The sequence below is a fragment of the Erithacus rubecula genome (assembly GCF_903797595.1).
Source record: "Erithacus rubecula genome assembly, chromosome: 1".
NCBI lineage: Eukaryota > Metazoa > Chordata > Aves > Passeriformes > Muscicapidae > Erithacus > Erithacus rubecula.
The window spans coordinates 82,269,534-82,286,836 of NC_136658.1; the positions used below are offsets into that span (position 1 = coordinate 82,269,534).

The 17,303-nt window shown below is 42.0% G+C and overlaps 1 protein-coding gene across 7 annotated transcripts in view; it reads right to left on the reverse strand.

Moving 5' to 3' along the window:
• The window catches only part of CRACDL (CRACD like), a 62,917-nt gene that overhangs the window by 26,331 nt on the left and 19,283 nt on the right, over positions 1–17,303 (reverse strand). The window contains exons 1-2 of one of the 7 annotated variants that reach the window (XM_079300140.1): positions 16,131–16,230; positions 15,663–15,726 (exon numbers count right to left, since the gene is read on the reverse strand). The exons of 3 other annotated variants lie outside the window; for them this stretch is intronic. The gene's annotated coding sequence lies outside the window, so the exon portion shown is untranslated. Of the gene's footprint in view, positions 1–2,482; positions 2,661–15,662; positions 15,727–15,806; positions 16,061–16,130; positions 16,231–17,303 lie in introns of those variants that run through there. 3 more of the 7 variants (XM_079300142.1, XM_079300139.1, XM_079300141.1) reach the window with 3 other exon arrangements.

The window sequence follows — 17,303 nt, forward strand, 5'->3', positions numbered from 1 at the left end:
TTTTTCTTCTTTCTAAAGAAACTTGGGACAAGTTAGTGATTCTTTCTATTCCTTTCTTTTTTCATAGATAACAGAGAAATACAAGTAAAAATAATTAAAAAAACCAATTTTCTTATTTTTCTTCTCTTTTCCTTACTTTTTGGAAGCAAAATATTACTTTGCTTTTAAGGTTCCTAAACTAAAAAATAATTGCAAAACTGCACATGTTCAAAGTCTGAAGACCTTATATCTCTAATTTAAATTATATTTCTAGTGCAGTAGTCTGTTTGGGCTCTCTTTTCTTCATCTGGAGAGCCATAATTTCATGGTCAAAGGAGAAGAAAATCATGGATGCCACTGATTGCAGTGAGTGAAATGCTGTAGAGTCACTCTTTGGGCTTAATGGTGGCAGATGCTCATGGCATAACCTGGATGGAGGGTGAGCAGACTGTGGCTGTTTTGATACACTGAAGTACCAGGAGACTTAAGAAGTAAGACTTGTAAATGCAACGAGCTAGTGAAATGGAAATGAAACCTTTATTACTCAAATCTAAACCACAACATACCACCTGAACCATCTGCAGCCACTTGAGCTAAGCCACAGTGCAGGCTGCAGGACAGCCACAGCAAAGGCACCTCTACTGCTCCTGCAGCAGACAGACCCAGAGCTTGGGTGTGAAACACCCCCTGCCTCACCCACCAGATACCAAATCAGAACCAACACAAACACAAGAGTCAGAAACTTTTGGTCAAGGGCATCTGCCTGAAGTACAGAGAATTAATAAGGAACCTACCCTAGAAAATCACATGGGTGAACGGGTGGTGAGGCAGTGGAACAGGCTGCCCAGAGAAGCTGTGGATACCCCACTCCTAGAAGTGTTCGAGGTCAGGCTGGGTGGGACTTTGAGCAACCTGGTCTAGTGCAAGGTACCCCTGCCTATGGCAGAGAGGTTGGAACTAGGTGTTCTTTAAGGTCCATTTCAACACAAACTATTCTGTGATTCCAGGATACCTTTATTTTTAAAATAAATGTCCACTGGGAGATGACAGATAAATATGTATTGTGGGCTGTGGCATACCTAATCAATTGTTAAAGAGAGTGTCTCAGATTCCTGCTGTCACATTGCAGTAGCAATGACAGGAATGTAAATCAATACCTTTAAAGCTTCAGCTGTTATATGCATGCCCTGTAGCATTTATAAGCTATATACATCCAGAAGTGGGATTCTACGGTCTCTGTGTAAACTGTGGATGGCATAACTCACATTCCCATCTGTGGCTCACTGGCATCACCCTGATGCATCCAGCTGCACTCAGGTGAGGGTGTTTTTTTACAATCCAAATATTTGTATGCCATACTTCACTAGTTCTCAATAACAAAGCCACTGGGGGATAAACCCCCACACAGTGACAATGTTTGTTGGTAACATGCAGGCAAGCATGAACATGTTCCCTCTGGCAAAATTCAATCAGATAGTATATTATATTCCTGACAAATCAGAATTATGTTCCTGTCCCAAATCTTGGCAGCCAAATTTCTAGAGAATAAAACCAATTTTAAAAAAAGTTAGCTCCACCATAATGCATGCAAAGATTAGTATGATTTATTTTGTGACATCTGAGGTCACAGAGAGAGTTTCCACTGGATGCCTCAAACATTGAGGGACACTAATCTGTGACCAAGGCTGCAGCATAAATCTCCTCACTTAGAGGAAACAGAAGGACACTGAATCTTGATGGGCTCTCTTCTTGCCAGTTGTACATTTTAAAGTAAGATCCTTCTTTCTCCCCTTCATTCCTTATGCAGCAGTTCTTTAGGCCCACCACATTTTTGCTGTTTCCTAACATTATTTAAGAATTAGTGTGTCTTACCCAGAGGAAGGCAGCCCTCCACTACTGTGTCTCTTGCAAGAGTACAGGGCTGGAGCCCTGGCTTGTAAGAAGGAAGGAAGTGCTTGGCCACCATATGTGTGTGTATGTGGTACTCATATTCCATCACCCCTGGAATCCTGGGGATTTGGTTATGTGGGGAAATCAAATTCCTAGGTTAAGGGAAGATTCAGGTCAATGTGCATCATTATTTTATATTATTTGTCCTGGGCCAATGCTGGCCTGTTGCTGAAGGAGTTGTCCCATCCACAGGAGCAACATAAAACAATTGAAAAAAACTTGGGCTGTCTGGCCTCAGATTGATCCTGATTGGGATTTTCATAATTAGACAGATGTAACTCCCAAAATGTGATTAGAGCTTGTGAGGAGACAAGTAAATTGAACTAAAGTACAGAAATGTAGACAGAGACCAGAGTAACATGCAATGACTACTAGAAAAGATGATAATGGGTTCTGTTGAGGTACAGGGGAATGGCTCTCCAAAATCTTAATATTTTATTATTATTCATTATAACAAAATACAGTAGCAAGTGTATTTGTGGATCCAGCTGCCTCTGACATCTGCAACTATTTTAAGGATCACATGTCAGTGACAAAATCAGAAATATATTACCTGGGGGTTCTAAACTTGTCCAATGCATAAATGATTTGTTACTTGCCAGCAAAACACACAAAGGCACACAAAACACACATTGTCTGAAAGATACTATTTTTCTATGTACTGCTTTAGCAGGTCATCCATGGATTTCTTGGTTTAAGGACCTTCTTGAGAGATGCCCAACTCAGGCTGTAATGCTATCAATAAAAAGTACTTTCAAAATACCTTTACAGAGGGATTCAGCAGAAACCTAATAAAACCCAGTTACTGTGGCTGGCATGTGTAATTTACATAACACCAGGTCCCACCACTGCTGCTGGAGTCATCTCATGACAGCTCAGCATCACCTGGGTGAAAATGTGGCTGCTCTGCTAAGGGACAGCTGCCCTAGAGACCTGGGCTATGTGCAGGGAGGAAGGTTATCCAGGTAAAATAACTTTAGAGTGAGGCAAAGCAACCCAAGGTGTAGGTCAGAGGCACTGAGATGCAGGAGACACCAGGCACAAACACCAGTGGCTTCAACCTCCTGTGCAGGAGCCCAGAGACTCTCTTGCCCTCAGCAAGGAAGTGCTTATTTAAAATTATGGCAAATAAATCCTCTAAGTTTGGGTCAGGTAAGCAATACTGGTTTACAGTGGGGTGACTGCAAAGTTTTTATTAAAAACTGCCTCTCAACTCATCATGAAATTAGAAAGATTTGGTTTTCAGCTCAAAAGACAAGTTTCCAGTCCAAACCCAGGGTTTGGTGTGACTATCCCAGGCCAGTGGTGTCTGGCACAGAGGAGGATGTGGCAGCAGCCTGTGCAGCAATCACTGTGTTATGCAAACATACACTATGACAAGGGCAGCAAGGTGCAGCCACCCACCCCGTACCAGGGATGCAGGAAGAGTTTTGTGCCTTCTATTACCAAGGGGAGATTTGTTGGCATCAAGGGATGAATGATACATGCTTCCTTAACCCAAGAATGGCACGGAGGGGTGGGGAGTCAGCAGGCAGCAGAGAGGACTGGAAGAACTTGCAAAATGCTTCTGGGCAGTGTGCTGGTGTTCAAGTTTTCAGAAAAATGCTTAAAAGTCAACAGATTCATTTTTAGCAAACCCTGTTTTTGAGCAAATTCTGAAGCTGACATTTAGCCCCTCACTCGAGCACTTATCCAAGTGATGGTTTGCATTGGAGCAAACAGTGTGAAGAAACACTGGCCCTTGCTGAGCATCCAGCAGAGGCTCAGAATCCAGCCAGAGATCCCCCTGTGATGCTCTGCAAGCCAGGCACCACCTGCCTTAGTGTCTCACCAAACCTAACTGCAGACAATCCCATTCATTTCTACCTTAAAATTTACTATGTTGTTTTTATCAACATGGGAGAAGCTGGGTTTCCTTTTAAACGCTTCATTTGCACTGTCAGAGAAACACATGTTTTCACCACAAGAAATAATCCTATTTTTTTCCCAAATACATAAACTTGGAGAACCATACTATCTATATCTTCCCCAAAACCCTTTTTCTTTCAGTATAATGTATTTTAATGGTATCTTTAAGCAGATTTTCAATCTTTCAAGCCTTTTCCTCAACATCTGCACCAAACCCTCCAGTATTAATATATTCATCATAGCAAAGACTTGATTAAAACATGATACTTAAGAGGAGAAACAAAAAAAATCCAGAGTTTGCCCTTGGTATGACTGTAACCACTTGTCATTTCCCTGATATAAACAAGAAATTGCAGTTTCTACTCTGGAGCCAAATTTTTTTCACCCTTAAAGCTTTGTTTAAAATCTACAATGGCCTACAAGCTTAAGAGCTGTGCAATGAAATACTGATGAAATCCAGCAGCTTTGAATTTGGCACCCACTGGGATGGGTGGCATTCATTGTGCACTTAGGCTTGGATCTAGAGGCTCGCTGCTGAGCTTTCTCATTTCCATTTTCCCCAAGGATTTACTGAAGTCCATCACTTAATTAAATCATCCTGTGATCTGAAAGCTCAGCAGGATTTTCATCCTAAAGAAGTGATCTGCATTGGTTCTCCCTTGTTAGCAAGGGTGAGATTTACCACACCACTGGCAGTCACACCCTTTTCCTCTTTTTTTTCCCCCCCCCCACACTGTATGTGTGGTTCTTTTCATAATGGAGTACTAGAGGTACTTGGTTTATCAATTTTTTATGAGTTTTTATAAGCCAAATATAATGTCTGCTGGCAAATTGCTAAATATTACCTGTTTATAACAGTATTTTTGCTGTATTGGACATTTCCCAATGGAGACTTTTTTAATTTTCCTTTGTGCTTCCTAGGTCCTTTCTAGATAGGCTGTGAGACAAGAAACACGTCTGAGACTCTGCCACTGCAGAGAACAGAGATGGAATACAGCAGTACAACAGGTTTTTATTCCCCTTCTTATCCCTTCCAATTGCCAGTACACTCAAAAATGTATATCCAAAACCAAATAACAGCAATTTACATATTTCATTTCTCTTTTGTATAAGAATATCCCTTTTCTAGTAGTAATGTGAGGAGTTAAAAAATAAGAATTTAGGAAAATTATTTCACATGAGAGTAAGAGCTGCCCTTTTCTCTGAACATCACAAAGATTTGGGGGTGGGGGAGGGAGGAAAGAAGAAGAAAATAAAGCAGGAATTTTGGGGATACAAAGAAAACCCAAATACTCAGAGATACTCCTCTAACTCAGAGAGTAACCAACCCAAAATCATCCTAAATTCCAGGAACAAAGACAGAGGCAGCATTTTTTCATCCCTGTCTGAGGATTCAGACCTGAAGTGAAGACACCATCCAGAGGCCACACAGCCTCTTCTCCTGTCACTTGGACTGCAGAAACAGGACAGCTCAAAAACTTCCAGAGGGAGCAAGCCCAGAGAGCCTGCCATGGTCCTCAGCCACCCCAGGCACACCAGCAGTGCTTTCACAACCCTGGAGATTCTCCAGCTCTCCAGCATTTGCATTAGCAAGAGCACCACCTGGACACAGCCCCAGGGTGCCATGCCTTGGCACAGCACAGATTCAAAAGTGTGTTGAGATCACCTGCCTCCCAAACAAAGGTTTATCTCTGCAGCCAGGGGAGACCTTGTGTTGAAAACATTGTGCAGGGGTGTGGCAGAAGGAAGTGTAGGGCAGCAAGCAGGTATTCACACAGCTCAAGAAACCCTGCTGTTCAATACACCTCTCTGCTCAGACCTCCTCCTGTTAACAGAAATCACTGTCACTTCCTTTCCAGCTGTCAAACAACTTTAAGTGCTCCCAGGTGATAATGCTTGAGCCTAGCCAAAACAAAATCTCTCTCAGTACATCCAATTATAGAATAATTTCCAAAGGGCAGCCATCATCCTGAGCTTTTATTTCTAAGATAAACCACCTGCAACAGGAGTTCTAAGAAGCACAGAGTGAAGAGCTCCCCCTGAGCTAGCACAGCACATATGAGCCCAAGTATTAAGAGTGTCCACATGAGTGAGGGACAGGTCTCTGGGAATCTGATTAGTCTGTATAAACACATCCAAAAAGCTCATAAAAAGGACAGGAGAATTTCATAACAACTGCAACCCCATTTCCAAAGTCATATATTTTCCTGCTTCAGATCTCTCATAAGGTCAAAGGAGTTTCACTTTTCATTTTTTATTTGGCCTCCAATTTTTAAATCAAGTGAACAAACACACCTGAGCATATGCTTACGTACACACAGCCATCCAGAAACTTTACCCAGAGTGCCAGCACTGTGACTGAAGGGTCATTTTGCCTTTCTACCATATGTCAGCATCTCTACAGTATCTGTGCATATTCTAGCCTCACCCTCATCATTTGTGAATTATTAAAAATAATTTACCCAGACAAGATGTTTTCTCAGAAAACTGCACTGGTTCCTACTACCAAGTCTATATAAAAAAAATAAAAAATAAACTTCATGCCAAACCAGGAAGAAAAACATCCTTTCACTTTTTGTATACAACTTTGCCTTTTGTTTTCAAAATTGGACAGACAATCATCTCCTTCCATTTTGTTCAAATGGTGTGTATCAATAAACAAAAAGAAACCATTTTCACAAATGGTTGGCAGTCTAAATGATAGTTTGTTATCCATTTTCATCTGTCTCCCACTGAAGCTGGTACACTTCACCCATCTTTTCTTATCTGCATTATTGGCTCTTATTTCCTTATTATTGGTTTTATTTCCTTGCTTGTGGCTAACATTTATCTCCAGCTGATGTCATGTTTGCAGCATGCTCTTACATTAAAAGAAAATTTGCATATTGCACAACCACATTTGTGTAGTGAGAGTCTATGAGCCACTCCTTGTGCTCAGAGAAAGGCTGGCTCAAGTGTCTTTGCTGCCAGCATCCTCTCCATGGCTGCACAGGTCCTAGGCCAGTATCCAGGTGAGAGCACACAGCCTGAACATAAAGTCAATGTCCTTCCCTTTTAAAGCACTGCCAGTTCAGGATCCTCTAATCCTCTTCCCACTCACTGTCAAAATGAATAGAGCTAGCTGTGAGTGATTTGCCCTTTCTCTCAGAAATAAGTAATAAAAGTCAGTTGCACCAGCACATAGCTCTTCCCATGCTATTCCTAGCACCAGAGTTTTCTACTCTTGCACTCCCAATATGGGTGGAGGTGGAAGAATACCAAGCTGTTCCAGAAGGACCAGCAATGTACAACTATGGACACATTAATGCCCCCTGGTAGCAGCCCTTGCTTTTGCAGTACTCACACCTATCACTCAAATTCCTGCTTCATACAATGTAAACATAAGGTGGTGCTGGGTGCCCCTGTGATCACTGAGAAGAGATATCAAGGGATGTCATGTAATAAAATACCTGCTAAAAGGAAGATGGGACAGGGGAGATAGGATAGAGTTCACTGCATGGGCTCCAAGCCCAAGCCTTTGTGCAAACAGGGCAAGGCCTGCCAGGAATAGCAGGTGAGACTTAGGTGCTACAACTGAAGAATCTTCCCAAGCCTTGAAGGGTTTTCTGGGCATTCAGCTGTTTCCAGTCTTCCACTGCTGTTGGGCAGTGTGTGTTTTCCTTTGCCTAACTAGCCCAAACTACCCTCTGATGCATCTGCCCCTGTTATTCCAAACACTGTGCAGATTCTCATCAGATCCTCATCAGCCCTTCTGCCATGCCCCTGCCAACAGCACATTCCTTTCTCTATTATAACCACAGTATATTTCCAAGAGATGGGAGGGAGAGGTAAAAATCTTCCTTTCTTATCTTTTTTTTCACCACCCCCCCCCCCCCCCCCCCCGCTAAGAATTAATAGTCTTTCCTTCTCTCAGCATTTCTGAGAGAGGTGAAAAACACTCCATAAAATAAACTTTCCTCCAAAGTAGCTTGGGAAGAGTGAGATTTGTATCTTTTAAAACAGTGCATTGTTACAGAACACACAAACAAAAGAGGCCAGAAGGCATTACTGGGACTGCCCAGTCTGGTGTCCTGGAGAGTGCAGGGAATAAGCTGTTCCAGAAGGGTGAACTTTCTTCCCTGATAGAGCCCAGTAACTTGAGGATATACACCTTCACAAAGATCATATTTTGTTCCCAGGAAAAGCCTTTGCTTGACTTGCATGCTTTCTTTAAACAAACAAAAAACCCCAACAAGCCAAAATCAAAGCAAAGCAAACAACCATATAAAAGAATCACAGGAAGGGAGTGGGGGAGGAGTCTGCATGGACAAAAGAATAAAGCAAACTCATGTGAAATGTCTTATTCCTATGCAGTAACTCTTTCCTTCTTGCTTTCAGTCCTTCAATTTTTTGTGGTTTAATAGAGGGGCCAAGAGATTTATTCCACCAATACGGAAAGCATGATTATAAAGAGAACTGTTAAAGTAAAAAAACAAGATTGTCTCTCCTTCTTCCTCAGCATTCAGGGATAATAAGGGCATAGCTGTTTTACACAAAGACACAAGACCTCCCCTAGCTAGCTACCTACCAGAGATCCTCTGCTATGTTTATGAGCACAAACAGCTCAATACACTACCAGACTTTTAGGTTTGTACCAGCCATTTTTACTGATAGAAGTGCAATCTGTATTTTTAACTTTAGTAACATCGAGTGTTCACACAGAATTTTTTTGCTAATAATGTTTTGAAGAAGGGCATACATTTTTTCACAGTAGCAGGTTAACATCACTCAGAGTCAAGGGTCAGTGAAGTATTAAAAATTCACTGTGCCTCTCCTTGAAGAGCAATAGAAAATAAAGTGTCTTTCTTTAGTTAGAACAAAATTACATTTGATTCTACATATTGCAATTGCAATTACTGTTGCATTCAGCACTGGGAACACTCCTGAAGCTATTTCACAAGAATAATTATACCAGGTCTTTTGGTATTCAGAATGAGTAGAAATATCAACAGTGCTATAAGGTCTCAGTGCCTTTAAATTCACAGAAATATAGCAGGTCTTCCATTGATCCTTCCTTGCTGTTTTGGAACCATGAATACGATAAATTTTCTATTCACCTCATACATACATAAACACACACACACAGAATTCCTTTGTAGTGAAGAAAGTGTAAATCTCCCCTGCAAGCACAGCAAGCCCTGAGCAATGGCTCACTGACACCTGCTGCCCCATCAATTAGCCTAATGTAAGGGTGTTCTTATACAGTACAGAGGTTAATGGGAGTTTAAGATGCAGAAATGTTTAGCAGTACCTGGAATGAGATCCTTCTTCAGCTTTATCTGCTATTCTGAAGGAGACTGGTGGGCCAAGTTAACCAGACAAAGAGATCAATTGTTAACATCTAGAGTTGAATTTGGCCCAATTTTCACAGGTCCATAATGTGTGGTATAGTCCGCAGTGTCATTTCAACAGTTTTATTAAGTTTATTTAAAAGTTAATGACAAATTTTTAAAATGTTGGGTTCAACTGAACACAGAATATAGTTCATATATATATATATAAACTATATATATATAGTTTATATATATATAGTTTATATCCTAGGCCTACTCCCAATATTTTACCATTAGTGCAATGAAAATTAGGCAAACTTACATAAGAAGGAAAGTGAATGAAATAATCTTTACAAGCTTCTTGGGGAATTCCTGTGCTGGAAGGATGAAGTACTTATAGAAATAATCCATGAACCATGTGCAGAATAGTTTTACTATTAGACATTTAAAATAGAGAGAAAATAAAGGAAGTTGGAAATGCAAAAGAAAATGAAATAGATATTTCTAGGAGAAGCCTGAGCCCTTCCAGGCAGACACACACCAGCCTACCAGCTGAGACTAGCCAGAACACAAGCAGGCTGATTTCCATGACCTGCTCATGAAAGGTGCCACGGGGCTCTCAGTCCTCAGCTCTACCTGATTCCAGCCCAGACTGCTCTGCTGAACCAGCTGCAGCCACGTGCTAACCTGGAGTCCCCTCGGATGCAGGGGTAACAAGAAGCCATGTCTCCAGCACAAGGACCACTTCACCCTCCCGGGTCATCCTAGCACGAAGGAGCTGCAGGAATGGAGTGAGATCCAGCTGAAGCCACGGGACGGCAGCGGGACGTGGTGGGGAAGGGGAGCATCATGCCCTGCATTCCCTCTGTAGATTGCAGACTCTGGGGTCAGTTTCTTCCCCAACATTCACACAGCCCATCCAAGAAGTACAGCCACTGTCAGCACAGTCACAATCCTCTGAAACTTCCCCAGGCAACAGCACTCACATATTTCAGCAATAACTGCTACCTTGTAAACACATTCCACATTCCTGTTGCATTAAACCCCACAGGTCAAATGCAAAGCTGAACAGCCTCTTGTCTAACTGTTGTACAAGGCTTGCTCTGAGGTAGTACATGTGGCAGGCTTTTACTTGGAAAGGACCTTATTTAGCCTCTTTTCACCTTTCCTAATTTAGGCTCTCTCAGCTTTCCAATGGTAATTATTTTCTTGAGCCTTGATGAGACACAGATGAGCCACGGGCTCCTTTATCTTTCCTCCACACCAGTAACATTCAGATCACTTCTAGAAAAAAAGAGCATGAGATTTTTTTGACACAAGGTCACCGTAACACATTACTTCTCCAGAGGTTTCAGGTAGGAGTCCAGTTAAGTTGGACTTCATAATCCAAAGAATTTCCTACACAAAAAGACTAGAATGTTGCTTTCTGTCCCTGCCACAAAAAACATCATGGCTGAGTTTTTTCATCTTTGTTTGGAACTTTTCTCCACAGTCTATAAGAAAAACAGCCAGGATTTCGTCAATGTAAGAGCCATAATTATTTGTCATTTACTCCTTCATGACGTGAACTTGCAAACTTTTCATTCTTACTATCCATTCAGGACATAATTGTTCTTTATATTTGAAAGAGAGGAAATATTTTTCTGTAGCTCTTATCTCATTTACTTGCAGGTCTATGCTCTAAATCACACTGTGCTCCAAAGCAAGGATAAGAGCAAATGGAAATAACTGCCACTAGCTCAGATTGTTTTCTCCTTTGCTCCTTCCCTGCAGCAATAATCTCAGTAAATATAACCTCTGGCAAGTCATTCTGTATGTATCACCTCCAGCTGCTGCTTCAGACTTGCAGACTTTTGAAAGTCAAAACCCTGAATGCAGCCTAATAGTTTTTACTGCCACATTGTCAGAAATCCAGAGGCAAGTCTCTAGTGTGCCACCTGCACAAGCCCACTCATTCCCTTGGACTGGGAAGTAGAAAGCATATCACAGAATCACAGTATTTTTAGGGTTGAAAGGGACCCTTGGAGATCATCTGGCCCAAGGCCCCTGCTTGGGGGGTCACTTGGAGCAGGTGACATAGGATCATGTCCAGGTGGGTTTTTGAATGTCTCCAGGGAGAGAAAACTCTATAACCTCCCTGGGCAACCTGTTCCACTGCACTGTCATCCTCAAACATAAGTTCTTCACGTTGAGGTGAAACTTCTTGTGTTTTAGTTTATAACCTTTGCTCTCATCCTGTCACTGAGCACCACTGGAAAGAGTCTGGCATCATCCTCCTGACACTTGCCTTTGAGACATTTACATCCATCAGTAAGATCCTCTCTCAGTCTTCTCTTCTCCTCACAAGAGAGGTTACATACTTCTCCTGATGTTCTTCAAGCTGCAACTCTCAGAGCAGGGACCAGAGTGAGTGTGTCATGCAGAAGCAATGCTCAGCTCCAGGCCTGTTCCTTGGTCCAGCTTTGCTGGATCCAATGGCACAGACTGAGGTGCCCTCTCTGGCCTAGGGCCCAGCTCCCCTTGGCACCTTGTGGGGTAGTGGAACTCAGGAAGCAAAGGGAACCTGATCATGATCCCTGGGTTCCTGGACCACAGGCGGGGATTACACTGTGAGAAATGTCTCCCTTTTCACACATCAACACTTGCTCTCAGCCTCTTCTCCTTTCTGCCACTGGGACAGAAGTTCTCCTCATCTCCCTCTGACATGATAAGCACCTTCTTTGTTAAACTCCTCGATGCTTACGATCTTTGTCAGAAATCTCTGCATGCACATTTGCCTCTGGCAGCACCTCCCTCTCAGCAATGGAGAGAAGACGACGTGTCAGGAGTAAATAAGTCTAAATGACTTTACCTGAAAGAGACACCCCTCTTCAGAGGAGAACTCTTCCTTTTTGTCCCTTCTAAACCTAATTTTCAGGTTCCTGTGTAGTCTTTGGGGATTACTTGGCAAGTGGGATACGATGGTGGGGACAGGAATGTAAAACCATTTGGAGACATTCTATTTGTCCCCAGGCTCCCTTCTTTGAATATACCACAAATGTTTTACTTCAATTCTCAAAACCCCAATGACATGCAGGTTATTAATTCATGACTATGACAAGATTATTATGGTTAATTTAACATGTGCAGGCACTTAAGTAACTGCTGTTGGGAAATATCTGTCATTAATTCAAAAGTTTCCTGCCTGTAATTTGGCAAATAAAAATGTAAGTGTGGAGCAGAAATCCAGCACAACAAAGAGCACTCATCTGCCATCACCTCTACATGTGACTGTACAATGCTTGATCTCTGATTTAAATAAGCGCAACAAAATGTAGTGCAGCATCCATAAATTATATGCCATTGACATTCATATGCTAGAAAGAGCCCAGGTGTAGGAGGAGAAACAGAGAAGCAGACAATATCCCCATGGGCAGCAACGGGGACACTGTTGGGGGAGAAGGTGGCAGAGCAGTATTCCTCATCAAAGTTCAAAAAGCAAAGATGTGCAAACAAAACCTACTTGTGTGGGCTTTTCTCCCACCTCCTATGGGTCTGCAATAATTTCTACCAAGGTAGATGGTGCAGAGTGAAACCACCAAAGTGGTTTTAGTCAGAAACAACTTGTCTCTCAGGCACAGCACAGACCTCCCATCACCCCTAGGGAGGGAACTCCCCACCTCAAACTGCTGTGTTTTGCTTGCTTTCCCAGGGAGGTAGGCAAAAATTCTGTGTGCATGGAGCTAGTTACAGAAAAAAATCAGGACGTCAAGTCCAAAATAATCAGTCTCATGCATCTTAAAAGGTCTCAGTAATTCTTGGCCTTTGCTGATCCCTTGAGCAGGTGCAAAGTCAGTGATGAGTCATTTTGATCAAAGGCTCTTTAGTTCTGTGGTTTTGCAAGAGTTATCACTATCACATGCATCCCACCTATCAGGCCCTTCTCGTTGCAGGAGCTCCATGCATTGCCTGGACTTCTTGAGTTCTCTCATGTGGTGAAAACTCCTTAGGGAAATCCTGAGGTATGTTTTGGTACATGTCTCTTTGAGCTTCATATAGGTGTTTAAGAACAAAACTCGTGAACATACTACCAGAGGGAATTTCCTGAGCATTCAGTGCAAGCTGAAGCACTCAATATAATCCCTTCACAGGCTGATTAAAGTCTTATTTTGAAAACCATTCAAATTCAAATGCTATTCCAGAACTTGGTAACTCTAGTTAGAAAATCCCAGACTAAATGACTACTGTGTACCTGTTTGTTTTTGTGTATTGTAATGCTTTCCTTGAAGGAGCCTTTTTCTTTTGCCATTGACATTTAGAGAAGATGTCCATCTCCCCTTTCAGCCTTCCTCTGCAAAGCCAAATAAGTCATGGCATCTTAATTTCCTCACAGATATAAGTTCTCTATTATCCTGACATTTTACTAACTTTTCTCTGCACCTGCCCTACTCCAAGCTCACCTCTTCTGGCATCAAGATGCCCAGAACCAGACACTGGGTCCCAGGCAGCCTCTATAGCTAAATGACACAAAGATCATTCTTGGATTTACTCTTCCCAGCTCCTAGTTAGGTTTGCACATGTTGGCAGACAAATAGAGAGAAAGCATTCACCTGCCTCCTCTTGACTACTCTACTGCAGGGTCCAAGAACACATTTGAGCTATTTACTATCAAGAAACGCTGTTCGTGCAAGGCCAGTGTTTAATAACCTTTCCAGACTCGGCTCTTTCCTACATCCAATCACTCAGATGCTGATGCTGGCTGCCAATACCAGACTACAGGACCCATTCCAGCTTCTTTTCAAACCCCAAAGTGCCAGCATACACTCCCTTGACTGAATTTGCAAGGGCCCAGCCATCTCTGTACCTACAGAGTGTCTCTGGTGCAGGTATAATGGGAAAAAATTTAGCCTTTTACATGCAGTCGGCAAATATACTCAGGCTCAAGCCTGAGGAAATTCTGATTCTCATTGCTTAGGGGTCTTCTTTTTTTTAAACATTAAAAAATATTCATGACTCGCAGCAATGGGTAGGGAATGAGATATCTAGCAGAGCTCCTAGCTCTGCCAGAAGAGCATTACTGAGAGGATACTACCAGGCTTTGTGAACAGAGGAAAGATCAGGAGGTGCTGGGTGACTTAATCTCTCTGGTCCCACGCCTTGCTCTGAGGGCGCTATTTCACTGAAAGAGCTAGATCAAAGCTACTGAAGGGGTTTCTTCTGTTAACTGTCTCCTGAAAGTGGTTGACCTAGAGACCAGAACAATTAGATGAAATGTGAAGCACCTCCTCAAACAGATATTTTTCCTACTCTGTCCTACATCACCTAATCAGACAGTAGTATGAAGTTACAAACGTGGGAGAGCTTTTTTGTAATAAAAGACATCCTGAACTGCATGAAGATACTGACCTGCTATATATTTTTTCTCTGTTCTTATGTGGACACGCACCCTGTGAGTCCTAGGAATGAATGTATGAGCTCTTCCATAAGTATGATAAAGACAAAAAGTCTATTATAGCAAATTAGACATGCAAACTTAAAAAGCAGCTGGTGTATCAGGTATGCAATATGAGACTGTGGGAATTGCTTTTCTAAATACTAAATGTGGAAAATATCAACTGAAGCTGCACTTTGTATCTCTGAAGAAATCAATTTCTGAACACCTTAGAGTCAGCACTCAAATTAAACAGCTCCACATTAGAGAAAATGAAAGTATATTGCTTAAAAATAATCTGGTATTTTATGTCCCTATTCAGAATTAACCACTACAATCTTCTGTGCAAAAACCATACAAACATGCTTACAGTTCACCTGTCCTAGAGATGTGCAGCCAGATCTTTGGCTGATCAAGTTATTGGAGCTGTAGCAATTAGTATTTCTGAAAAAATTTTATGTACTGCTTATAGACTTCTGAAAAGACAAGTTAAACAGCTTGTATGCACCTGGAAACATTAATTTCCATGTTTTTCAAAATATGAAAACTGTATTTTCTGTGAGGAGAAAAGCTATCATGCCTTCAGAAAACTATCATGCCAGCCCTGTACCAGCACTAGATATGAACATATGAACTCCAGTTTGATTCCTGGATCATCTTTACTATCTGTGAGTACAGAAGAGAAGCTGCAACACAAGGAAGAAATTTTTTTTGGAAAGTATTTTGCTTAGAATGGCACATTGCTCTGATTTTTACACTTGACAAAGGGCCTTTTCTTGTAATCTATCAAAGGGAAACAAAAAGCAGTAACAAATCCCATTGTGTTACTAACCAGAGGCAATGATTGCTGGCCTCTGCAAACAATACATAGCCAGAGGGACTTGCTGCTTTCTGTTTGCTGTGATAAATATGCCACAAGCAGCGAGTTGCAGTGAGAGCATGGCAACCAATAACTCTTGATCAGGTAAAGATTTTTCATTAGCCAGTTCTAAAATAAATTAACTAGAGAAGTTTAAAGGTTGTTTTCAACTATTTATGTATAAACACACACCACAAAGAACAAGGGAAGACAGTTCATCTTTCTACTTAACTTTTTTACTTACCATCAAATGAAACTTTAATAAGTACAAAGGCAGGTCAATAGTCCCAGAATTGAATGTTGCGCACCTGTGTAACCAAGAAACACATTTCACCTGGAGGAAAATAACCCGTAAAATACTTCAGACAAACTTTCTTCAGCTGCTTACCTGCGTAGATTCCTGTTTGGCAGATTCAACACACCACAAAAGGCTACTGGTGTTTCAGAAGGGATCTGTCACCTTGCCAAACATTTAAGTGGTAGCAAAACCAGCAGAGGCACTTTCAGGTTTGCGCAGAGAATCCTGAAAGTCTCAATTCAGTTCAACTTGGACAGGTGCACCCTGTGTCTCATCAGATACCCAAAGCATGAGTTATGAGCGCTGCCCCGAACCTTTCCCCAAGTGATCCCTGTATCTAACGCGGAAGGAGCCGGTCAGAGGAGAAAGCACCAGTATCCCCAGTTGCTAGGTAACAAGCAGGGAGATCCTGACCTGAATTCTTAGTGGAGGCTGATGTTACTCAGGAAGCTCAGCTGGGTCCTTCCTGGATAGGGAGGGCCATGCCAAAAAGTTACTCCTGGCTTTGTAAAGACCACTGCGTAGCACCCAGGAAAAATGGAGAGCTGCTGAGCTATTTTTATGATAAAAAGGCACCTGTTGCAAAAATAGGAAGCACACATAAGGGTGATATTTTCTGCTTTTCATGCTAATGAAACCAGAAAGTTTTTACCCTTAAAATATGATCTATTTCAAATCTGGTCATTACATAAAGCAGAAAAAACCACCCACCATGTGCACAGCCTCAACATTAACAAATGCAACGAGAAAATATTTAGCTTATGAAAATTGAAAAATTGATGTTATCCCATTCACCATACTATGAAGCATAATCTAAAACCAAACTCAATACAGAAAACTGAAAGGAAGTGAATCGGGGAAGTTTATGATGATACAAGAACTCTGCATTTTCTGGACATGTAATATTTTAAGTTACTGCCATGCCATTGCATTAATTACATTATTTAGCTTGCAAATTCCTCAGGACGTATTTTCTAAAAGATGAACAGTAAATTGTCAGCCAGACCTGAAGAACCTCTGAGCCCCTTGGATGGGGTATATCCAACCCTATCATCCTGTATAGTAAAAGGAAATAATGTCTCCTCATATGCAGCATAACACGAATGTCAAAGACCCAATTACCTGGAAAAGATGCCTGCTTGCTTTCTACTGGCTCCAAGGAACATCTTGGCAAAAATGGCATAAAAGCAGTGCTGAGCACACCACGTGTGGCATGGCTCCCACAGGCTGGAGGGGCTCATGAGGCTGGGAGGGCAGAGGGGTATCGGTGCAGAAACAAGTCCTTTCATTCCAGCCAGCTGCTTCCCCATCACATCTGAGCACATTCTCACATGTGAGCAGCTCTCTCATTGCTCAAGGAGATTCTGCCAGTCCCAGACAGGAATATCTGTGAGGACTCCAGCTCAGCCAGGGCAGCAGCTCTCATATCTCTGCATGAGTTTGCAGTGAGTGTACCCACTGCCCAACCACCACACAGGCAACCACTCCCTTAAAGAAGGGTCTCAGGGACAGGAGAACTGGCCTTTCATATCTAGAGAAGTCCAGCTATGACCTTAAAAGGGGATGACTCCACGATAGCCTTCTATC